Source organism: Dioscorea cayenensis, chromosome 8 (genome assembly GCF_009730915.1).
Source record: "Dioscorea cayenensis subsp. rotundata cultivar TDr96_F1 chromosome 8, TDr96_F1_v2_PseudoChromosome.rev07_lg8_w22 25.fasta, whole genome shotgun sequence".
In the NCBI taxonomy this organism is placed as follows: domain Eukaryota; kingdom Viridiplantae; phylum Streptophyta; class Magnoliopsida; order Dioscoreales; family Dioscoreaceae; genus Dioscorea; species Dioscorea cayenensis.
In genome coordinates this window covers 13,459,884-13,483,434 of record NC_052478.1, presented here as the reverse complement: position 1 = coordinate 13,483,434, position 23,551 = coordinate 13,459,884, and the positions used below count along the sequence as shown (strand labels likewise).

At 42.4% G+C, this 23,551-nt stretch overlaps 2 non-coding genes across 2 annotated transcripts; one reads left to right on the top strand and one right to left on the bottom strand.

Moving 5' to 3' along the window:
• Positions 1–203: 203 nt before the first annotated feature.
• Positions 204–310, bottom strand: LOC120268046. Its single transcript, XR_005538716.1, has one exon. It is a non-coding gene; the product is annotated as a small nucleolar RNA R71 (small nucleolar RNA).
• Positions 311–20,204: 19,894 nt separating this feature from the next.
• Positions 20,205–20,311, top strand: LOC120268131. The gene has a single exon (XR_005538800.1). It is a non-coding gene; the product is annotated as a small nucleolar RNA R71 (small nucleolar RNA).
• Positions 20,312–23,551: the final 3,240 nt, after the last annotated feature.

The following is a 23,551-nucleotide window of genomic DNA, read 5'->3' as shown; positions in this document are numbered from 1 at the left end:
ACAACCACATTGAGAATTTCTGAGAAGTGTGCGACATGCTCAAAATTAACGGAGTCACGGATGATGCCATCAAGTTTAGGTAATGGTCTTTGATGGGGAGAGCAAAGCAGTGGTTGCATTTATTGCCTAGAGCATCGATCAATAATTCAGATTAGATGGTAGAAACTTTTCTAGCTCGATATTTCCCTCCTAGAAAATCTACAAAGCTCAAGAATAAAATATCCTCTTTTGTGCAAACGGAATTGGAGCCTCTTTTTGAGACATGGGATAGGTTCAAGGATCTCCTGTGAAAATGTCCTCAACATGGGTTACCCGAGTGGATGATTATCCACATTTTCTACAATGGTGTGAACCCAAGCACGAAACAATTACTTGATGCTACAGCAGGAGGTACCTTAGGAAGTAAAACACCCGAAGAAGGCGGACAGCTCATTGAAGAGATGGCTATGAACAATTATCAGTGGAATACACGGGACAAGAAGAAGGTAACCGAACTTCATGAGATCGATGCAGTCATATCTTTGGGATCCCAGGTTGACTCCTTAAGTAAGAAGTTAGACACTCTAACTTCTCCAAGATTGGCAATAGTGATGAGTTGTACTGGCTGTGGGGAAGGACATGCTTCATCTATTGGTGGTACAACTTCAGTGGAACAGGTGGATTTTGTAGGAAATGCAATGAGGGGCTAAGGAAATCCATATAGGAATACCTACAATCCGGGGTGAAAGAGCCACCCAAACCTTTCTTGGATTAATCAAAAGCAATAAAAGACTATGGCACCTCCAGGCTTCCAGCAACAACAAACCCTGAATATGGAGAATAGAGTTTCAAGGTTGGAGAACCGTATGACTGATTTAGAGAAGGCTTTGACCAAGTTCATTCAATCATCGAATCCCTGATTTCAATTAGTTGAAGCCACACTTCGTAACCACACCACATCCTTGCATAATTTGGAAAATCAATTCAGTTAAATTGCGAAGTCACTTTCGGAAAGACCTCAATGGAGTTTGCCTAGCAACAAAGAAGCAAATCCAATAGAGCATGTGAAGGATATCACTTAGAGAAGTGGTCGTGAAGCTGAGAGTAGGCCCCCTACTGAGACAACAACGGTTGAGTCACCCAAGGAAATAGAGGCTGAGGAGAGAACTAAAGAGCACGAGGTGGCGCTCCTAACTTATGATAAAAGCCTAAATGTACATATTTTATACGTATTAATCTTACATTATTTCTGTATATTTTAATGAATTGCTACCCGTTTAAGTCTAAATTGGTTATTTTGGTATTGCAGGTCTTAAAAGAGCCGAGCGAAGCTCAAACACGCAATTAAGAGGAATTCAACACCAAAAACGCGTTTTTAAGGTTTTGGTACTGTAGTAGGCTACTGTAGTTGCGTCCTTGTTTGACGCTACAGGCAATTGCCTGTAAACTTCACGGGCTCAATGCGCTCGCATGAGTCCCATGGGGTGTGCTTGAAATTCACAACCTTCAGTACTGTAGAAGAAACAGTGCAGCAAAATCACTGTAGCGAAACGTTGTAGCTGGATTACTGTAACACCGACACTTTTTTTGGTCAAAAAGACAATAAGCTTCACGGGCATCCATGCGCCCGCATGAAGCTTGTATGGGCCTGACGGGATATAATAAGTGCTGATTTTCTAGGGCAAAAAGGAGACTTGTTTTTGAGACTCTTTTTGGAGAAGAAAACTTCGGGAGGTCTTGGAGACAACTTCTACAAGCTTTAAGGAGGCAAGATCAGACATTTTGTAGAAAATCAAAGGGAGAAGTTTGGTTTTGGCTAGAGCTTCATCGATCTCTTCTTTGGAAGCTTTCCACCCCATTCGGCTTGTCTTCTCACTTCCATTATTTGAGAGAGTTTTCTTATGCCATTTGTATTTATTTTCCTGAGCTTATTGTTTGTGTTTGTTTATATGGACGAGTAAACCCCAAGGTCACCGAATGCCGGTGAACCTTGGGGTGAACTTGTGTATTTGGATGATTTAATTATGTTCATTGCAATTTTTGTGTTTGTTGATTCATTTTTGGTGCATTTGATGTGTTGTTTACATGAGAACTCTGTAGACCAACTTCTAGGTTGTACTTGGTAGCGTGACCATCAGCCTTGCACTAGACACACCAAGTTTGGAAGGGAATTATGTACAAATATGCCGTGACCATCGGGTATTTTGTACCCCTCCAGCATTAGGGTTTGACCAAGTTGTGTTCCGGCCCTAATTAGAGATTTCTTAATTGTTAATGCAATCGTATGAGGATTTGATCGGATTGGGGGTCCATTACCATGACCATCGGGTTGATCTATTTTAGGAAGTCTCTTGGTCCAAGTGATAACCCCTAATTAGTGATTCTACATCCTTGCCTTATTTTAGACTCCACTTTTAGTTCCTTCATTTTAATTAATAGTTTAGATCACCCTTCTGAACCTGTTCACTAGACAATACGCGAAGAGGAAGTAAGGGTAGATCCTTGGGCGCAGGGAATATGACCCTCTCGTGCTTGTACGAAAGGTATTACCTGATGACTCCGTGCGCTTGAGGACGATTTCACATCAAGTTTTTGGCGCCGTTGCCGGGGACCCACAAGGAAAACTCGGAAAACTTAGAGCTTATTGATTTAGCCATTATCTCTTTTATTTTGTACATTTGATTCCTTTTATTTTGTGTACATATATTTCCATTTATTTGCCAATATTTTTTGCTGTAAATATTTTCTCTTGGTTTAATATTTCCTTGTGATTCATTCTTTGCTTTGATTATGGCTGCAGCTAACAGTTGGGGTGATGCTTCCTATCTGTAGATCCCATATTCGAACTCTCTAATTGAATCTCTAGCAGTACTTGAGTTAGCGAGTATGATGAGTGCACACATTCTTGTTGGTTGGAGGTGGTTTGAGCATTACAATGTGACCCAAATTGTATCATTGGGAGAGCAAGACACACATTTTATGATGTCCAATAGTGTGGTGGCTATGGTTGAGCTTATTCCACCTATCCACTACTCCATCCCCACTCCTGAGGAAGAGAGGAGTAAGTCTGATGACTCTATCAGACTAGTTCATAAAAATGAAGAGGAAATAGATCCCACAGAAGGAAGTGACTCAGGGTCATCCAGATATGATATTCACGTTGTAGAAGAATGTATGGAGAGTAGTAGCTCCATGGAATAAGATAGTAGAGGGTTCGAGGATATTGATCTCGGGAAGTATGGGAGACTAAAATCATCAATTGAGGAACCACCGGAACTAGAATTGAAGCCACTGCCCGAACACCTGGAGTATGCATTTCTGGCAGAGGGGTCCAAACTTCCAGTCATCATTCCCTCAGACCTAACACTTAAGCAAAAAACTGACCTTCTGAGTGTGTTGAAGAAGTATAAAAAAAGCAATTGCATGGAAGATTTCAGGCACTAAAGGGATTAGCCCTTCCTTCTGTACACACAAGATTCTCATGGAAGATAATCATAGGCCAACAGCAATACCCCAGAGATGGCTCAACCCTAATATGAAGGAAGCAATGCACAGTGAAGTGATTAAACTCCTTAATGCAGGCATCATCTACCCTATCTCTGATAGTGAGTGGGTGAGCCCATTGCAGGTAGTGCCCAAAAATGGGGGAATGATGGTGGTCACTAATGAAAAGAATGAATTAGTCCCCCCCAGAATAGTCACCGGTTGGCAGGTGTGTATAACTACGGAAACTCAATGATGCCACCAGGAAAGATCATTTCCCCTTAACTTTCATTGACCAAATGCTTGAGCGACTGGCAGGGCACTCATAATACTGCTTCTTGGATGGTCTCTCGGGATACCTTCAAATCCCCATTGCCCAGAAGACCAGGAGAAGACAACTTTCACATGTCCTTATGGCACTTTTGCTTACCACCATATGCCCTTCGGATTATGTAATGCACCAACTACCTTCCAGCGATGTATGATGGCCATATTCAAAGATCTAGTGGAAGATATCATGGAGGTCTTCATGGGTAATTTCTCAGTTTTTGGTGACTCTTTTGAACTCTATCTCAGAAATCTAGAATGGGTCTTAGCCAGATGTGAGGAAACCAACTTGGTTCTTAGCTGGGAAAAGTACCATTTTATGGTCAGGGAAGGCATCGTGCTTGGCCATAAGATATCACAACAAGGAATAGAGATGGATAAAGCCAAGGTTTCCACTATCAAACAGCTGCCTCCCCCAACATCAGTGAAGGCCATTAGGAGTTTTTTGGGGCATGCAGGTTTCTACAGAAAGATTTGTCAAGGATTTTTTGTTAATCGCCCAACCGCTGACAAAACTTCTTAAGAAGGACACACCATTTGAGTTTAGTGATGAGTGTATGATTGCTTTCCTTATCCTCAAGAAAAAGCTCATTGAAGCTCCGATTATCATGTCCCCCAATTCGAATTTACCTTTTGAACTCATGTCTGATGCTAGTGACTTCGCAGTGGGGGCAGTTCTTGGGCAACATCTAGGGGGTCATTTTCACCCTATATACCATGCAAGCAAGACACTAAATGGAGCCCGAGAAACTATACCACCACCGAGAAAGAAGTGCTTGCTGTAGTTTTTGCATTTGACAAGTCCCATTCATATCTCTTGTTGTCGAAGGTGATCGTGTTTACCAACCATTCCGCTCTCAAATATCTTTTGAGCAAACAAGATGCAAAACCTCGTTGGATCCTGTGGGTACTTTTGCTTCAGGAGTTTGACTTGGAAATAAAACACAAATGAGGGACCGAGAACCTAGCCACAGACCACCTATTACGCCTTATGAACCCATTAGAGAACACCGAAGAGAGGAAGGAAATAAATGATGTCTTCCTGATGAACAGTTGTATAGCATTCGGGTGTTGAGAGAAGAAGAAACACCATGGTTTGCTGATTTTGCAAACTATCTTGTTGCAGGGACACGTCTTGACAGGTTAACTTATCAACAAAGGAAGAAGTTCTACTCTGATTTGAAATATTACTTCTAGGAGGATCCCTATTTGTTCAGAACTTGCGCTAATCAGGTGGTGAGGAGGTGCGTATCTCTTTCAGAAGGGTATTCTATTTTGGAGCATTGTCATGCTGGTCCCACTGGGGAACTATTACAGTGCCAATCAGATAACTAGGAAAATTCTGGATGGAGGATTCTATTGGCCCTCCATGTTTCAAGGTGCACAGAAATTTGTTCAACATTACGATAAGTGTCAAAGGGCTAGTAACATTTCACGGAGAGATGAGATGCCACAAACCTAGATCTCGCGGTAATCAGTTCATTTTGGTAGTTGTGGATTATGTTTCAAAATGGGTGGAAGCACAGGCATCCCCCATAAGTGATGCATGAGTGGTAGTAAAATTTTTGAAAAAGTTGTTCTCCAGGTTTGGTACACCAAAAACGATCATTAGTGATAGAGGGACTCTCTTTTGTAACTCACAGTTTGCAAACACCCTAAAGCAATATGGAATCTCTCATAGGGTTGCCACCCCATATCATCCTCAAACAAGAGGCCAACTTGAAGTGTCTCACCTAAAGTTGAAAGGATCTTGGCGAAATCCGTGAGTCAGCACAGAAAGGATTGGGCAGATCACCTAGATGATGCACTTTGGGCATACCAGACAGCTTATAAAACACCTCTTGAAGCAACCCATTATAGGCTATATACGGGAAAGCTTGCCATTTACCTGTTGAACTGGAATATAAAGTGTACTGGGCCATTAAACAATTCAATTTTGATCCTCATCTAATCGGCTATAATAGGAAGTTCCAATTAAGTGAGTTGGATAAATGGTATGCTATGGCATATGATAATTCTTTGCTCTACAAGAAAAGGATTAAGGAGTATCATGAGCAACACATTAAACGAGGTAACTACTTCAAGGAAGGGGACCAGGTTCTCCTCTTTCATTCGAGGTTATGACTTTTCCTGGGGAATTTAAAATCAAGGTGGCATGGGTTCACAGTTTCACAAGTCTTTCCCCATGGCACCATCGAGATAACTCATCCGGAGAAAGGCACGTTAAAGGTTAACGGTCATCGATTGAAGCCATACCTATCTTGGAACACTTCTCTTGGATTCGGAGGTAAATACCCACCAATTGATCCACCATGTGGTAAGACCGAAGGTACGTCATACTAATAATGCTAAACAAGCACTTCTTGGGAGGCAACCCAAGTCTTCAATTCGTTGTCTTTAAATTTTCTTATTTCTTCTAGTTGTTTAGTTTCTTTTGTTGTGGTTGAATGTTTGTGCTTGTGAGTTTTTCGTATTTTTGCTATTGTGTTGAATTCATGTTAATGCTTGCTCCCTTGTTTTTGGTCTTGAATTTAGTATTGTTTAGTTGAGTTTCATTGCTATTTAGGTGTTAAAGAGGTTGTAATTCGTATTTTGCTGACTTTGCAAGAGGAACCATGCCAAAATTTCACTTTTCCAGGTCCATATAGGCTGTATACGGCCCATATAGAAACTTGGGGCCATGTTCCAGGGCCTTACAGGCGCCCATATGCCCGCAAGAGTCCCCATGGGGACCACAGCCCAGCGAGTTGTTGGTCTCACGGGCGCCCGTCAGGCTCCTTGCCACACGAGACGGGCACAACCAGAAAAGTTCACAGGCGGCATGCGCCCTCATGGCTTCCGTGAGGGTTTCTGGCTGGGTTTTTCAAGCCAACGCCCAGGCCATGCGGGCACCATGCACCCGCATGGCACCCGCATGGGCAGGGCGGCCCACGTAAGGGGCTTTCTTCCCCTCTCTCTCCTCACTATTCCTTATCTTCTCCACCTTGTTCTCTCTCATTTCCCTTTCATTCTCCCACATTTCTTTACCATTTTTCTTGGTTTTTTCTTCTCTAATCTCCTTTCCTCCATCTTGCAAACTTAATCTTGGGATTTATTCGGAGTTTTACCATCTTTTTCACCGGATCTCTTCACTCCAAGCCTTCAAGCCCTAATTCAAGGGTTGGCTAAAAACTTGGGTTTTGTTGTGCTTTTCCCTTGCTCTTCAAGTGTGAATGGCATATATGGATGTTGTGATGTGGTGTGTGCTGAATTTTTGCAGTTTTTCCTTCATTTGTAAATTTTGAGGAGCTCCATGTTTGGGAGAAACTATTGCAAAATTTTTCCACGTGTTACTTTAGCAAATGCTGAATTTTTAATTCTCCACATCGAAAATTTTGTACATCCAATTTTCTCTTAGTTTTATGATGTCATTAATGTCTCATGTGGTTTGCCTTCATGATAATTTTGGTTTGATCTTGTGTTTTTGGTGGTATAGGAATGCCGGTCAAGCGAGTTTCATCGAAGCGACCAAGACGCAACGCGGCGCGACGCCTATAGGAGAACCCTCCTTCACCGTACACAACACAAGACACGCTACAATCTCTTGAAGCCCAAACCTTTTGGTATTATCCGAATGATTTAAAGAAATGACTTCGAAGTGCTAGGGTTGGCTGAGACCGTGTCGGAATTGATCAATCACGATGGTTAGGACAAGATATTCTCAATTAATGATCCGGCTTACCGTGGCTCACCTTGGAGGTCCCAAGCATAATCGAATTAGCAAGACCATCCGGGATAACTTTCCAAGTCTTTGGAGTAATGCGCACCATTAGTGACACACAATTGGGATGTTACTTGGGGTTTTATGAAGAGGGATTCGTGAGCACACCCGCATTTCACAGTCTTCCTACAGATTTCCTGACCACCATGACACACACATGGTACTGGAACATTATCTCTGGCCGGCATACAAATGAGTCAAGGAAAGCATATTGACTTCACAATCCCGCACATTGATATGTTCATGCACTCTTGAGTAGATTGGTCGCCGGGGTGATAGCACTGGGGTAATCACACTCTCCGACCTACTCATGTTATACAGTAACATTGAGCGTTACCCGATCCACCTTGGACACCTCTTCACCGAGTTGTTTGTTCATCAGGGTACCTACACACGCCTCAGATCTATTTTTGCTGGGCCGTATGTCACACGTATAATTCAGAGTATGGGTTTGATCGAGCACACCCAGGACATGCACATTGTTGGTGAATTTTCACCCTTGGGGATGGCTACTATGTTTTCTATGGGGATGGTGGAGAAATGTGGTAACACATATGCCGTTATTCGGTACTCATTCACGGGTGAGCGCATCACTGATTCTCCACCACAATCCAATTCTGAGTCAGATGACACACCACCTCTAGTTTAGCTTCACCTACAGGAGATTCAGAGCGAGATTCGTTCCCTTTGTCAAGGACATCAGGAGACTATTGAGACACTTAGAAAATTGGCAAGGGATATACGCGAGGTTCTTTCTTTGGTTCGTGGGTCTTCCTCTTCCACCGGCACCACCTCAGGTGCTACCACATCCCTAGCACCTACCATGCCTACTGATGGATATCACCCAGCCTAGGAGCAAGACTTTCATGAATTTGAGTTTATGTTTTTATATTTCGTCTTGTTTTGTGAATTGCTAGTTTGATCTCTTTAGTTAGCAAGGGTTCATTCCCTGCTAAACTTGTACTCCTTTTATTTTTATGCTTGTTTTCTTCCTCTTAATTTATTTGAGAGTTGTGATCCCTTGCCTATTTTAATAGGAACTTCAAGAGCTGAGTCCCACTCCCTTTACCCTTCGCTGGGCATGAAGCCCTCTAACTGCACTTGAATTGCAACTCTTCATCAACCAAATGGGGCAGTCTCTTTACCCTTCCCTTTCATACTTCATTTAATTATTATGAATTCTACACCATATTCTACTGATTAGTGTACATTAAGGGCAATGTACGACTCTAGGTCAAGGGCTATAGTATTTGCATGCTTAATTCACCGGTGATAGCTATGATTTATTATTAAGAACCGCCTGGCTTGAATGAATCGTAATGAGCTGTAGTGTTATTTGTGCTATTAGGAAGTCATGTTTTCTCTCTAGTACTTTCTTCACAACTTTGTCACATAACTTCTACCTGGTTCTCCCCCGCTAACTGACTTCTTTGATTTCAGTGTTAGATTGTTAAACTCATCCCTCAATGGTCTTTTAAGAGCTTTTGGTTCTTTTGTTCATTTTTCTTTAGCCCTAATTGAAATGTTGCATGAAGGAGGTAAGGAGACATGTATATATTTGTCATCTTAGTTAAAAAAAATGAATGAAAAAAATAAGTCTATGTTAGTATTCCTCTGCTAATTTAGCATGCATGCATCTATGTAGACTGTAATAAAAAAGGTTGGGTGCTTCTTATGCATAATCAGCATGTGCATCCTTTTGAAAGATTATAAGATATTTTGTGCAGTCTACGTTAGACGGACTAAAAAAAAAAGGTGTGTGTGTTCTCCTGGACTCTATCATGCATTAACTTAGAAACTAACGTGTTGACTATGGACCGAAGATCTCCTAACTTGCTATTTAGGATGCCTTTAACATTTCTAACACAGGTAGCCATTGAATGTGGCATGAATAGTAGGAGCGAGGGAAGAAATATTCACACACTCACGAGGAAAACACTCTAGAGGAATCATGAATATCTCCACTAAGTTGGTTATTGTACAACTCATAACCTGGATTTTATTTCATCTGTGCCTGTCGGGTTCTTCACTGTTTGAGCTTGAGGTCGTACATTTAGCCGTTTATCTTCTTGCCCATGTTTTTCATGTGTGTTAGCTTGAGGAAAAGCAAACGGACAGGTGCGGGAATGTATGATAAACGCCTAAATGTACATATTTTATACGTATTAATCTTCTATTATTTGTGTATATTTTAATGAATTGATGCCCATTTAAATCCAAATTGGTTATTTTGGTGTTGCAGGTCTTAAAAGACCCGAGCGAAGCTCGAGAACGCAATCAAGAGGAATTCGACACCAAAAACGTGTTTTTAGGGTTTCGGCATTGTAGCTGAGTCTCTGTTTGACGCTGCGGTCAATCGGCTCTAAACTTGACGGGGTCAATGCGCCGGCATGAGTACCCATGAGGTTTGTTGGAATAGTTACTGTAGCAGAAACAATGCAGCAAAACACTGTAGCTGGATTACTGTAACACTAACACTTTTTATGGGCAAAACGACAGTAAGCTTCATGGGCGTCCATGCACACGCATGGAGCCCCTATGGACCTGACGGTATACAATAAGGGCTGATTTTCTAGGGCCAAAAGGAGACTTATTTTTGAGACACTTTTTGGAGAAGAAAACTTCGGGAGTTCTTGGAGCCGACTTCCACGAGCTTTAAGGAGGCAAGATCACACGTTTTGGAGAGGGAGAATCAAAGGGAGAAGTTTGGTTTTGGCTATATCTTCATCGATCTCTTCTTTGGGAGCTCATAGACGACGAGGGAAGCCGCCCCCGAACGCGGCGTCCGTCGAAGCTTTCCACCCCATTCGGCTTGTCTTCTCACTTCCATTGTTTGAGAGAGTTTCCTTATGCCATTTGTAGTTGTTTTCATGAGCTTATTGTTTGTGTTTGTTTGTATTTACAAGTAGACCCCAAGGTCACTGGATGTCGGTCAACCTTGGGATGAACTTCTGTATTTGGATGATTTAATTATGTTTAGTGCAATTGTTGAGTTTGTTGATTCATTCTTGGTGCATTTGATGTGTTGTTTACATCGGAACTCTGTAGACCAACTTCTAGGTTGTACTTGGTAGTGTGACCATCGCCCTTGTACTAGACACACCAAGTTTGGAAGAGAATTATGTACAAATACACCGTGACCATCAGGTATTTTGTACCTCTCCAGCATTAGGGTCAGACCAAGTTGTGTTCTGGCCCTAATTAGAGATTTCCCTGTTGTTAATTCAATCGTATGAGGATTTGATTAGAAGAAATTCCGTGTCAATACTTGTACCAGGTTAGGTTTCAATTGCTGTGACCATCGGGTTGATCTATTTTAGGAAGTCTCGTGGTCCAAACCTTCAATTGCATGACATTCTTAATCTCCTTTGAACTTTAGTATCCCCTAGGGAATCCGCATCCGTGACCATTTGATTCCCCTGATTTTACACCCTTGCCTTGTTTTAGACTCCACTTTTAGTTCCTTCACTTTAATTAATAGTTTAGAGCACCCTTTCGAATCTGTTTGCTAGACAATACGAGAACAGAAAGTAAGGGTAGATCCTTGGGCCCAGGGAATGCGACCCTCTCGTGTTTGCATGGGAGGTATTACTTGACGACTCTGTGAGCTTGCGGACAAGTTCACATCTGCTTATAAGCCAAGAATTCTGTACCCCTCAAGACTGAAGAATGACTAAAATGGTGAACAATAGAAGAAATTTTTGGGTCTATTCAACATCCCATTTGTGGAGGCATTATCTAAAATGCCTAGCTATAAAAAGTTTCTTAAAGACCTTTTGACCAACAAGAGGAAGTTGGAGGAGAGTGCATTTATGATCTTAGACGCTTCATGTTCAGTGGTGTTGCAAAAGAATATGCCAAACAAGAAGAAAGACACCAGTAGTTTCATCATTCCATGCAACATTTAAATTTGAATGAAGACAAGGCATTAGCAGATTTAGGGCCTAGCATCAACGTCATGCCTTATACATTCTTTCAGAAGTTATGTTTGGGAGAACCTAGGCCCACTTGGATGACACTTCAACTAGCTGACCGATCAGTTAGACATCCGAGGGGGATCGTTGAGTGATAAGTGTCTAAATGTAGTTGTTTTCGTATATATGTCGTATTCACTTCGCATGTATTTTGTGATGTTTGATGCCCGTTTTGCGCTTAATTGTCTATTATTTGCTTTGTAGGTCATAAGGAAGCCATGGAAAACAAGAAAAATATCATTTAGGCGAAAAGAGAAGAAAACAAGAATTTTATACCACCCCCATACTACCCAGTATGGAGGCCGTATGCATTGCAGCAGCGGAATGATTTGGAGTTGTTTGCCCAGATTTCCATACTACCCAGTATACAGGGCCATATGGAGGCCGTATACACCCCCGTATGAAACGCGAATCTAGAGTTTTTGAGTGCTAGACGACCCCCATACGACCCCTATACGGGTAGTATGTCATGGGGGTATAAATACTGACTTTTAGGGCAGAACAAGGGACTTTTTCCTTGGCCATTTGGGCCGCTGCCACCACACTTCTTTGGGGCTTTTCGGCCATCTTTCGGGGGAGATTCTTGGGGGAAATGAGCATACATCATCACCAAGAGGGAGAGGAGCAAAGGAGAAGGTGTTGGAGTGAAGATCTAAGCCATCATCGACAAACTTATTGTTGTGTTTGGATTTGGATGAATCCTAGCGTTCATCTTGTGTAAGAACTTGGGATGTTATTCGTCATTTAATTTGATGGTTGTTTGAGATTCAATCTTTCATGCCTTGATGCTTAGAATTACATGAATGGAGAAATCCATGATTCTATTATGAGTTGTATGCGTAGATGTAACCTACTCACGCATACTAGATCTAGGAAAGATTGAAAGGGGATACTTGTGCCTACACGCCGAGAAATCGGGTGTTGATAGCCCTCCATTACTAGGTTTAAGCCGAAGAAGAGTAGGTTCACTCCTATTAGAGAACTCCTAGAACTTAATGCGATCATAGGTGTGTTGATCTGGAAGAGATTCCAATTGACATTCATATGGGATCAGGGGTTAGTCGCCGAGAAATTGGGGCTAATCTAGTCACGAGGTCTCTAAGTCTCAACTATCATCAATGCATCTTTAAACCATCATAGTTTGGGCCTTAACAACAACCCTAGGTGGATTCCTTGTCCAAATACTCCCTTCTCATGCTTGATACTCGCTTGATTGTTTACATCCGTGTGCTAGTAACCCGCCCCGCCATAGGATTTGCTTATCTTAGTTTATTTTATTTCATTTGTTCTTCTTACTAAGAATTGTAGGCTAGATAATAGATGAGGAGTGAGTAATAATACTTCCTTGGCCCCGTGGAATACGACCCCTGTGTCACTCACAGGGTATTACTTGGCGATCCCGTACACTTGTGGGGAACTAATCAAGTTTTTGGCGCCGTTGCCGGGGAAATTCAAGGAATATTAGGAAAGCTTGTAATCTATTGCTCTAGCCATTTTTATTTTGCTTGTATATATTAATTTTTGTGCATTTTTTTAATTTATTTAACTTTGTTCTTTATATATCCTCTTTTGTGTAAGGTATAATTTTCTTGCCAAATGCGAGGGACTTACAATCGGTCAAGTTCTTGGTGTGAGCAACTACAAGGAAAGAAATTTAGTACCGAGGATGTTTTTGCCGCATTCATACGAAGCCCTGAGGCCCAGTTTTCACCTAAGGACATCATGCTCGGGACTCATCCCAAGGTCACAAACACTTGCTTGGTTAATATAGACACCCAGCCTGAAGGACAATTTAATGAATTGAGCACTATCTTAAGAGATGTCCAAGAATCCTTCCGTAGGCTAGAGAGACGGGTTGAAGAACTTGCTGAAGTAATGACGAAGAAACAACCAATTCATGAGCAAGAAATAGATAGTCCAAAAGCAACTAACAATGAAAATGAAGAGAATAAAAATGAAAATGAGGTGGAAGAAATCTTTGTTGTTTTGGAGGTTGGAAGTGTAGAAAAAGTGGCATAAATATCCCTTGAGCACGCCCTTAGCATAGAAGTGAATGAACACACCAAGCACAAAAGAGAAATATCCGGGATAGTTGAAGATGTGGGTAGGAAGTCAAAGCCATTTAAAAACCCACCTATGCCGGGGTTGGATGATTCTCGACCAAAAATTTTTCCATGGAAGCCCAAACAATGTCTATGGGCAATTTGAGAGCATCCAACAGTGGTTGGGGAACAAAATTTGGGTAGGTCATTAACGCCATGCAAGAATCCACCCATGCCTTTCTTAAGCATTTCCCAACCGAAGCTATTTCCTTGGAGGCCCAAACAATTTTCTAGACTGCATGAAGGAGATTTTACCGAGGGTGGAATAGAAGTGGAGAGGATGCTTAAGCTCACGCACTTGGCACATTGTTCTCATCAATTTTATTGTGGTTTAATCACGCAACTTCTTGAGAAACTCATGTTTCAGTGTCATTTCATGCTCTAGATTGTGTTTTTATTCATTTCATTCATTTTTGGAGAAGTTTTAAAGCTTGCCATATCATTATCTCATCATTTGGAGCAGGATTTCTGGGTTGAGAGAGCAAATTTTAGTCATATGACCATCCACAACCCTTATGGAGGCCGTCTGTGCCATTTGGGGGCACCAAACATAGCCTCGGTTCTGTCCTAGACGGCCCCCATACGGGCCCCACACAGGGCCGTCTGGAACGCCATCCAGAATGCCTGAGAAGCCTTCTCAGGCCATACGGCCCCCATACGGGCTGTATGGCCCAATTCTTGCCCATTTAACCCTCCTCTCTCTTCCCTCTCTTCTCTTTCTTCCATTCTCTTCTTTTCTCTCTTTTTCCACCAACTTTATTTCTTCTTTCTCACCTATTTCTTGGCGAAATCCTCTAATTTTGTTTCTCCTAAATCTTCTCCTCATCCATTAGAGACTTCGATCAAGTAGTTTTCCTCAAGTTTAATTCTTGTTTTCTCAAGATTTTGTCGGTATGCTATTTAATGCCCTAGTGTTATCTTCTTCATTTTGATTGCATTCTTGGAGCTTATTTGAGGGATTTTTCAAGTATTTGGCTTGGTTTTTGTGGTGTGATTGTTGTGGATGAAGTCTCCCTTGAATTTGTGCAAAACTTTTTCGATTTTCATGGTTTTGGGGAGGTTCTTTCGAAGTGAACTGTACCCATACGGCCCCCCCATATGGCTGTATGGACACTATACATAATATTTTTCATTGTTTATTCATCCATGCACTACATTTTGAATTATATTGGATTCCTCTATGCTTGATTGGGTTTTTCATGTTTCGCAGGAATGTTGTGGATGAAGAAATTGACAAGCAACCATGGAGAGATATTTACACCACACGGGTGACCACATGGAACAAGATGTCATGTTGTGATGAGAGACCTAAATCTAAGGACAAGGATGAGCATGGACATTTTATTTTATTGTTTCGAGTTTATTTTCTAGTTTTTGTGTTATTTTTGTATTTTGTTTTAGTTTTTGTATGATTACTCCCCATCTCTCCTTTGTAAGTTTTTGTGGAGTGATGATGTCCCTTTTTTGCCTTGCAGGGCATTAAGGGAATTTGGTGAACTTTCCTAGCTTAGAATGGAGGTCGGATCCGACATGTACTGCTCACCACACCTTTTGTCGGGTCATACCTCACGAGAGCAGAAGATGAACCGGGGAAGTTCGTTTTCATCCTCCTCTATTATTTTCATTGCTTATTCTACCATGCTTTTCATGATTAGTGTACATTGAGGGCAATGTACAACACTAAGTGTGGGGATGGGTGTATTTAATGTATTAGGACCATTTGTTGCATGCTAGTGTTACCTATGATGGCTTTGTTCATTCTTGTAAGATTCTTTTAGTTTTGATTAATGATTGATGTGAGTTACTTGTTTTATGCTTTATTGAATCCTGTTTTACCCCTAGTATTGTCATGTGCACTGAATTCTCTGTCGATGCCCTAGGAATCGCCAATGTGACTACTCTAACTCTCTTGTATGCTTCACACAATACTTGGAGTACTTGGCCTTAAAACACTAAATTCTATCCTACAATGTTTTCTTAAGAACTTCTAAGTCTTGTTGAGCTAGTCCTAGTTTTACCCCTAGTATTTTGAGTACACCAAATTTGCCAATACTCTGTCGATGCCCTAGGAATCGCCAATGTGACTACTCTAACTCTCTTGTATGCTTCACACAATACTTTGAGTACTTGGCCTTAAAACACTAAGTTCTATCCTACAATGTTTTCTTATGAACTTCTAAGTCTTGTTGAGCTAGTCCTAGTTTTACCCCTAGTCTTTTTGTATGAGGCATCCCTCCATTAAAAACTAGGAAAGCTCACCAAATTCCCTCAATGCCCTCCGAGACATAAAGGGGATATCATCATTCCACAAAAATTTGCCAATACAAACACAAGGGAGAAACTAGGGAGTAGTCAACAAAACACAAAAATGAAAAGAAAATAAAGTTTGACACCACAAGTCGGTAGGGTAAAAACCATGCCAACTCAACAAAATACAAAACACAAAACAAAGCAAACTAAAGTAAATGATAGGTGTCCATGCTCAAACAAGCTGCTACTCATCATAATCTGGTGCCGGTGGTGGTGGCATGGCGGCAGAAGGAGGGGTCATAGTGTGCGAGGATGAGCCATAGTACGAGGTGATGAAACGGTGAAAATGTACCTCGAGTCGGCGCTGTCCCTCAATTATCTGGTGAAGCTGGCCACGAATCTCATGCTGCTCCTGACGCACAGCCTGAACCTCTCTCTCAATCACCCCCACAGTCTCATGTCGAAGTCAGGTAATGATGTAGTGCCAGGGGTGGGGACAGGCACGCCCTCAGGCTCTGACTCTGTGTGCTCTGTCTGTCACTGACTGGACTCACCAGTGGCCTGGTGACATGTGGGTCTGCCACTCGCACGCACGCTCACCACCAAGCCTATCACCCATATGTGGGCCTGCTCGAGGGGTGCTGTACCTCCTACAACGGTCATACCTCGTGTCTGCTCAAATAAACCCATGCCACGGATCAATCTAGTCACATTGGGCCTAATAAATATAGCTCCCAATCGTGTATACGAGCCTTGGTGAAGAAATGCATCACTGACAAGGTGGCCAAGGTCAGTAGGGCGCCGCTCAAAAGTCCAAGTGGTGCATAGTACGCTTTTTCCCAAAAGCTTGAAAGCGGATGGTGATAAATTTCCTATCCCACATGGATTGTCCGTCTTGTCGTGCCTCGAATGTGCTCAAAACCTCCAAGGTTAATTAGCGAAAGGTTGGCTCGTTTATGGCAAAAAGCTTGACCCAACAATTATGTGATAACCACTCCTTGACTTGATTTGCTATCCCAAGGTTCTCCACAAGCCACCAATCAATATAGCACAATGTCCCAAATGGCTTTGTCTTCAATCTATCATATCTCTCTCGATGATGGGCTAACTTGAAGACGGGTTCATCGGGTGTAGATGAGGGTGCGGTGGTTCTTGGGCGCTTGGAGGCGAGTCTTTTTGTGTGAGGCATCCCTACAATGAAGACAACCTTGGTCAAGCTCATAGGGATACAAGATAAATCAAAATAAAATGCAAAAGATAGAGGAAACAAATGAAAAATCGAATTTTTGAGGTCATACGGCCGTATAGGGCCGTATGGTCACTATTCACGCGGCGAGAGTTTCCCCTATATTCATAGAATCGAAAAATTTTTACATAAATTTGAATGAAAAATTCATCCATGACATTCACAACATCCAAACCAAGCAAAATGCTAAAGAAATCCTAGCCAAAATCTCCAAGAATGCCCAAGAAATGAAAAAGATAAAACTAGGGCATTGAAAAAGCATACTGATGAAATCTTGAGATAACAAGTTTTAAACTCGGAGAAAACCACTAGATCGAAGTCTCCAATGGATTGGAAGAAGTTTTAGGAGAAAAAATTAGAAGATTTGGCCAAGGATTGAGTGAGAATGAAGAGAGAAACTTGGTGGAAAGGTGACAGAAAAGAGAGAGTGGAAGAGAGAGAGAGAGAGGAGAGAGAGGTATAAGAAGGGGGGTAGAGGGGTCGGCCCACCCTAGACGGCCCCCATAGTGTGGGCCGTTTGGCCTTTCTCTGCCGAGAAGTCAGGTCGTCTCAGACGGCCCCGTATGGGTGTAGTCTGGGATGCGTCTGAGATGGCACAGAGCCTCTGGTTTGCTCTGTGTTCATCTCAGACGACCCCCATAAGCCCCAATATGGCCGTAGGACCTTATAACTGACCCGAAACTTCAAAAACCTGCTTTAGATGATGTAAAAATTTTATGGCAAGGTCGAAGATTTCTCCAAAACGAATGAAATGAATAGAACGACGATCTAGCACATGAATTAACACCTAAACATGAGTTTCTCAAGAAGTTACACAAAGACAGCACAATTAAGACAATGAGAACAATATGCCAAGTGTGTGAGAACGAACTTATTCAAAAACAACACAAGTCTAAGAAATACGAAAAGTGAAATGAACTATAAACTAAATACGAAACATGAAAGAAAACACCCTCGAATGCTTGGGTTGCCTCCCAAGAAGCGCTTGTTTAATGTCACAAGCCTGACGTACCTCATTCCTTACGTCATGGGGGCTCAAAAAGTTTGAAGCCACCCCCGATTTCCCTTTTAGTGTTGTTTCTTCCCCCAAAATTCAGTGATAACATTGAGAAGACCTCGAATTGTTCATGAGTAGAGAGGGGTGAAAAATTTACCTTTCCTCCACGAGATGTGGGGTGATGAAGCTTGGTACCCTTCTTTTTTCTCCCATGAATCTTCCTCCACATTTTCTTCACAAATGACTCTTTTTTCTCTTTTTCCTTGGCGTTGGTACAGGATACTTTCTCTTTTGGTTGCTTCAAGTGGTGAATTTGAGGATGGTAGTGAGGTTCTTCTTGTTCTTCATTCTCCAACTCTCCCAAATACTCATCCAACGGGTTCATCGAGAGCACCTCCTGCACACAATCAGAAATCAACCTATCAGTTTCATCAATGAAGTAAAGTGTGTCATCATGATCTAAAGAATGTTTCATAGCAGCCGGCAAAGTGTACACCACTTCTTCTTCTCCGACTCTTAGCGTTAACTTCCCACCTTTCAAATCAATTAGGGCACCCGAGGTGCTGAGGAATGGTCGGCCAAGAATCAGTGGTATCTCCACATCCTCATCTATGTCCATGATGACAAAATCCACAGGAAAAACAAATTTGTCCACTCGGACAATCACATCTTCAACAATCCCACAAGGTTTCCTTGTTGATTGATCCGTCAATTGTAAGGTCATCCTCGTGGGCCTTAACTCATCCAAACCAAGTTTCAAATACATGGTGTAGGGCATGACGTTTATGCTAGTCCCCGAGTCCGCTAGAGCATTTTCTTGGACTCCACCTTCAAGCATACATGGGATAATGAAGCTTCCCGGATCTTTCAACTTTTGTGAGAGCTTCTTTTCTAGAATGGCTGAGCAATCCCCCGTAAGTGCAACTATGCCCTCTTCCTCTAACTTTCTCTTGTTTGTGAGGAGCTCTTTTAAAAACTTGGCATATTTCGGCATTTGAGTCAATGCTTCAACTATCGGGATGTTCAAATGAGTTGTTTGAAGATGTCGATGAATTTTCTGAAGTGAACATCCTCCTTGTCATGCTTCAATCTGGTTGGATAATAAATTGGAGGCTTGTACTCGGATTATTTTGTTGGTCCTTGTTGTTGGGGCTTATTGTTCCTTCCTTGATTTTTGTCTTCACTGTTTTCTTCAACTAGCTTGGGGTCTTCCCCGGAGGCTACCCCACTTTCTTGACACTTGGGCCAACTTCGACCCTTGTTTCCACTTGCCCCCGCTTCTAAGAGCAATGGCCTTTAAGTGCTCCCTTGGATTGTCTTCCGTGTTTCTTGGAAGGCAACCTAGAGGACGTTCAGAATGTGCCTTCGTGAGTTCCCCTACTCGATGCTCAAGAGATTTTATAGAAGCTTGGAGGTTTCTCAAAACAGAACCTATCTCACTGAACTGTTTGGTGTGCTGCGTGAGCTGAGCATTCACCTTGCCAAATTGTGCATCCATGCTACTAGTTAGGCTATTGAACCTGTCATTGGTACTGAGCATGAACTTGGCAAGGACCTCTTCAGTAGAAAACTTCTTCTCAAAGGCCGGTTTTTGAAATTGAGATCCTTGAGGTGGTGCACCTCTTTGTTGTTGGCCTTGATTCCATGCAAAATTAGGGTGGTTCTTCCACCCCGGATTGTAAGTTGAGCTATACGGGTTCCCTTGATTTCGTTGCCCTCCAATGTAGTCAACATTTTCAATGGACGCAATGGACGAACTAGCAATTGGACATTGGGCTGCATCATTCCTACCACCACAAGTGCTACAATTCATCACTGATTCCGACCTCGAACTACTGCCCATAAGAAGATCAAGCTTTCGCGTCAACACATCAAATAAATTCTACTAACTTCGTAAAGCCCGACAGTCTTCTGTGTAGATCCTCTTGAGGCCCAATGTGATTCATTGCTTGCCATAGACTCAAGTAATTGCTTGGGCTCATCGGGATACTTGTTGCTAAGGGAACCACCCACGGCGGCGTCAATGAGTTGGAGAGTAGCATAATTCAGCCCGTTGTAAATGATTTGTACTCGCATCCATGAGGCAAAACCATGATGGAAGCACCTTCTAAGGAGATCCTTGAATCTCTCATAGGCTTCAAATAATGTTTCGGACTCCCCTTGTTTAAAGACTGAAATTTCTTGCCTCAACTTCGCCGCTTTGCTTGGCGGAAAATACCTCCCAAGGAATTTCTCAACCATATCTTAGCCGTTAGGAGCTGCTTTATCTGTATTCGATGGTACAGAGCGAGCCACTCCACTTGGGACACATCATGGCAGGGTACATGTGTCATCAGGGACAGTATGCCAGGGTTGGAGTGCTCTTCTCAAGCCCCTACATCACTTGACTCATCATGGGGATGGGTCTCTTGGACGCTATCAGAAGGGCTGAGAAGATCATTGTACCATCTCGCCTCGGCCTAGAGACGATGCGATTGATGGGCATGGTCCACAGATACAAAGATGGTGTTTATGTCATGATTATGCCACCACCAGAGATGGCCGATGGTGAGGGTGATGCAGCTAAGGGGTCTTAGGCTTGCTCTTCAGACACATCCGAAACAGATGGAGACAAAGGCGCCCCCTGCTACATAGGAGCCATCACCGCTGAGGATCATTTCTCCATCTCAAACCCATGATCTCTCTTTGAGAGGCTTGAGAGCATTGTAATGGTGTTGCAAGCAGATCTGGCTGAGGTTCACGTGACACAAGCTGTGAACCACACCGAGGTTATGGGGTGTCTTAACACTATGGCAAATTCTAGAGCGAGATGTGACCTCACCTTTTGTTATGAGACCTCGAGCTCCACCGACACCTCCAGTATCACCAGCAGTACCATCTCCACCACCAGCAGCACCAGCAGTAGAGCCAGCAGACTAGGACAATAACGCTTGAGGCATCCTTATATTTCTTTTTCTTTATGTTTTGTTATTTTATTTCTGTAGTTTATTTTGGACTTGTATCACTCAAAAAGGATCATCTTTCAGAGTTTATCTTATTGCTTTTCTGTTATATCGAGTTGTATTTCATTTTCGTATCTTTATAGACTTGATTTTATTGTGTTTTGTTAAGCTTTACTAAACCCTATTGTGTATACATGCAGATGGTGTTGTGAGTCATGGAATTGAGGAATAGTCATTGGCACAGTCAATGTGGTGTTCCACATGGCCGTGTGATAAATGCTTGTTTATTAGTAATACGAAGTATTATTTTCTTATAATTAGCATTACTTTTATCAAATTTTATCATTTATACATGTGTATTTGTGTTCTTTTGTGCATGTGGGGTTGTGGGGACAAGTGTGGAAGAAAGAAACCAAAGTAGATCGTGAATGCACATGTTGATGAATTCTTATAGTGAACAAACGTGAAGACATAAGTTGTGCTCAAAGACTTGTAGATTCACACAGGTGCGTGGAAATTCCACACGCCCGTGTGGATGCCCGATTCCAACCTATTTAAGTCGCGACTTTAGCCCGTTTTTATAATCTTTTCCCCATCTTTTGCCCATCTCTTCACTATCTTTGGAGGCCCTCGCAGGTAGTGTTTGGAGAGACGTTTGCTTGGTTTTTGGAGTGGCTCTATGGCCTTCAACACTGCGTTCCTTCGGAAGATAGTTATTGATGAAGCTTTCATCTGCATCGATTCGGCAAGGTGTGCCCTAAGCTTAACGAGGGAACCTTTGGAGAAGACGCGGCTACTCCATAAGACCATTAACACGGATACCAAGGTGGTTTTATTCATGGATTACATATCTTTACTTTCGATCCCATTATTGATTGTATTTTGCTCCATAAGACCCCTAGTGAGTCCTTGGGCTTGTAAACCCTAGGATGATATTGTTTCTTTGACCTTTTATTATGCTTTTTTTAATGATGTTTTATTTGAGTTCCAATCTTGAATGCTCGTTGAGTTGATTTTTCTTTAGCGTAACACTAGGGTTGAGAATCTATCTTAGTAACCTTTGTGGATGAGTGGCACACCATGTGGGTTAGACATTGCTAGGTTGGAGTGGGTTGAGAGGGTGAGTTGAGAGGTAGCGGAACGTCCCCTTTCCCCTCCAGTGTGATTTATCCTACCTCCACGTTCCAAGAGTTCTTTGCGGTCACAATTGAGTGAAGTGCTAAGAGACGAACTCCACTGGGCTTAGTTGTGCAAGCAACAGAATAAAGCGTTGAAGTAATCCTTAGTATCTGGGGCTTAATTCTCACTAGGGGTCTTTCGCCTAGACCAAAGTGTTAGATCTATGTTAGGGAATAAGGTTTATCACTTGGAGTCCTTATAGCTTTAAGCAACTTTGCACAATGTGAGGTGTTGAGATTGAGTAATTTCTCCGCCGGGGCATAGTGTAGGTTTAGTCACGGCAGACCTTAGGTTTTGGTCCGTGTATTTTTGGATTTTCACGACTCATTAAGCATCACTTGAGAAACATAATGGTTGGTCTTGCACTTGAAACAATAGTCCTAGGATGAGCAATGTCCGGGTGCCCCAATTTCTGTCGATTGACTCTCCTATCTTTTATTTGTGCCTCCTTCTTCTTTCCTTATTTCTACTTTTATTGATTTTATTCACACCACTATCGATTCATCATCATTCTAGTTAAATAGCAATCTTTGTGTTTCTAATCACTATTCCATGTGGATACGACTATCCACTCACCAGGGTATTATTACTTCGATAAACCCGTGCACTTGCGGTTCACACGCAAAAGGGCATTGTCAAGGTGCTCGCATCATTCGAGTTTGATCATTTCTACAGCAATTTCATGGGCATCGACGCTATACAGTTCAGAGCTTTCGGACAATACCACAGTATGAGTATGATGTAGTTCTCTGTTCGACTCGGTCTATACAATGAGGATTTCATTGATACAGAGGAGTATGAGCAGCTTCTGATGGATTATCCTGGTAGCCTGACATCGTAGGGTGCCTATAGGATGCTGTGTGGCCAAGGACTGTACGAGCTGGGGATTTCCAAGGCAACGTGCCTTTCCTGACTGGCTTACAAATACATCCACGCCTTAGTCGATCAGTGAATGACCGTGGTGATAGTACCGGGGAGTTCTGAGCAGACATTAACTGCTATACTTATACTCTATTGTACCGAGCGAGCCACCCTACCTGGGACACATCATGGCTGAGTATCTGCGTCACTAGAGGTAGTATGCTAGAGTGGGAGTTTTATTCTCAGGACCGTACATTACTAGACTCATCATGGGGATGGGGCTACTAGACGCGATCAGAGGGGTCCAAGAAGATGATTGTATCATCCCCCCTGGTCTAGAGACTATGAGACTTATGGGCATGGTGAGGAGGTATAGAGATGGCGTTTATGTTATGATCATGCCTCCTCCAGAGCCAGCCGAGGTGAGGGAGATGACCCAGAGGGTTCTAAG